This window comes from Rutidosis leptorrhynchoides, chromosome 9 (assembly GCF_046630445.1).
Source record: "Rutidosis leptorrhynchoides isolate AG116_Rl617_1_P2 chromosome 9, CSIRO_AGI_Rlap_v1, whole genome shotgun sequence".
NCBI lineage: Eukaryota > Viridiplantae > Streptophyta > Magnoliopsida > Asterales > Asteraceae > Rutidosis > Rutidosis leptorrhynchoides.
The window spans coordinates 70,684,583-70,686,753 of NC_092341.1; the positions used below are offsets into that span (position 1 = coordinate 70,684,583).

Consider the following 2,171-nt stretch of genomic DNA (forward strand, 5'->3'; position numbering starts at 1 on the left):
GAGAGTTCTTCCATTTTCTTTCTATTCGTGATCAGATCTTTCAAGAATTTAGCATATCTAGGCATTCCTGAAATTACATCAATGAAAGGAAGATTTACATTTATCTGTTTAAACATATCCAAGAATTTGGATTGCTCGGCTTCAAGTTTCTCTTTCTTCATTTTACTCGGGTAAGGAAGTGGTGGTTGGTATGGTTTAACATAAGGTTTATCCTTAACTTTGTTATCTTCATTAACCTTCTCAACTACCGGTTCTTTTTCCTTCTCTTGATCAGGTTGTGGTTCTTGTGGAGTAGGAATAGCTTCATCAGAAGTTAAAGGTATTTCAGGTGGTTTAAGTGTTGTACCACTTCTTGTGGTAATGGCTTTAGCTGTTTCATTCCGGGGGTTAACATTTGTATCACTAGGTAGACTTCCCGGTTTTATTTCACCTATTAACCTTGCTAGGTTACTTACTTCTTGTTCCAGATTTTGAATAGAAGCTTGTTGATTTCTAAATGCTTGAGCATTTTGTTCATTAGTTTGTTTCTGAGATGTGAAAAACTGCGTTTGAGTTTCAACTAGCTTCGTCATCATATCTTCTAAATTCGGCTTTTTATCATCGGTTTGTTGTGGTGGTTTGTTTTGAAAATTAGGTCTTTGCTGGTTGTAAGTATTATTGGATACTTGTTGATTTCTAGGACCTTGTTGGTTGTTGTATGGAATATTTCGGTTATAATTCTGGTTTTGATTGTAAATCGGTCTTGGCGGTTGATAATTATTCTGATAATTATTTCCAGGCCTTTGGTTTATGTATGAAATATTCTCTCTTTGTTCCATTGTTAATTCAATACTGAGACAATCTTTTGTCAAATGTGGTCCTCCACACTGCTCACAACTAATTCGTATTGAGTGAATATCCTTAGTCATCTTTTCCATTCGTCTCTCGACAGCATCTATCTTTGCGGAAATGGAATCTAAGTCATGGCTAGAATCAGCTCTAGCTGCTTTAGATGATCTAATGATATCTTTTTCTTGGTGCCACTCATGTGAGTGGGAAGCAGTGTTATCAATAATTTTGTAAGCATCAGTTTCGGTTTTCTTCATAATAGAACCACCAGCTGCTATATCTATGTCTTTCCTTGTAGTGATGTCGCATCCTTGGTAGAATATTTGTACTATTTGACAGGTGTCTAAACCATGTTGCGGACATCCTCTTAATAACTTTCCAAATCTTGTCCATGCCTCATATAGAGTTTCATTTGGCTTCTGTGTAAACGTAACAATTTCTCCTTGAAGTCTTACGGCTTTAGATGCAGGAAAGAATTGTTTAAGAAATTTTTCAACTAAAACATCCCATGTATCAATCGCCCCTTCAGGTAACGATTCCAACCAATCTTTGGCTTCTCCCTTTAAAGTCCAGGGAAATAACATGAGATATATCTGTTCATCCTCCACTTCTCGGATTTTAAATAGTGTGCAGATCCTATTAAAGGTACGTAGATGTTCATTTGGATCTTCCTTCGGCGCACCACTAAATTGGCATTGATTAGTCACCATGTGTAGAATTTGTCCTTTGATTTCATAATCTGGCGCATTAATGTCTGGATGAGTAATTGCATGACCTTGGCCAGTGCGTTTAGCTCTCATTCGGTCTTCCATACTTAATGGTTCTGTTACTTCCATAATTGAATTTGTTGAATCGGAATCACTAGAGGATTCTGATTTAATGGTTTGTTCCTCAACAATCTCTGTTTGAATGATTGGTGATTCCGAAGGAAAATTTAATGGTTCAGGATCTACGAATCGTTCCTGAATATTCTCCGGATTCTGAATTGTGAGGTCGGGTTCAAAAAATGGATTATCGGAAATTTGAACTGGAGTACTTGGTCGTCTGGATGACGCTTCTAAAGAAAAATCAACGGTGGTAATATTTGCTAAATGTCTTGATCTAGTTACAGGTGGTGAACGTACAAAAGGTGATGAACGTCTTGCTCGGTGCATTCACTGAATATCCTATTAGTTTTTAAAAGGAAAGAAAAATTATAATAAGTTATCCAATCAATAGACTTTTCTGATTTTGCCCACGTTTCGAATAGCCAAAAGATGCAGCAGAGGGGCAGGATTCGTTTGGTCTCAATATAATTGAGGACTGTTTGGCTCCAATAACCCGGTCCACGTACAAATCCAACT

General features: G+C 37.0%; 1 non-coding gene across 1 annotated transcript; it reads left to right on the forward strand.

Annotated features, from left to right (window-relative positions):
• The first annotated feature begins 1,173 nt into the window (after positions 1–1,173).
• Positions 1,174–1,280, forward strand: LOC139869883 (small nucleolar RNA R71). The gene has a single exon (XR_011766461.1). It is a non-coding gene; the product is annotated as a small nucleolar RNA R71 (small nucleolar RNA).
• Positions 1,281–2,171: the final 891 nt, after the last annotated feature.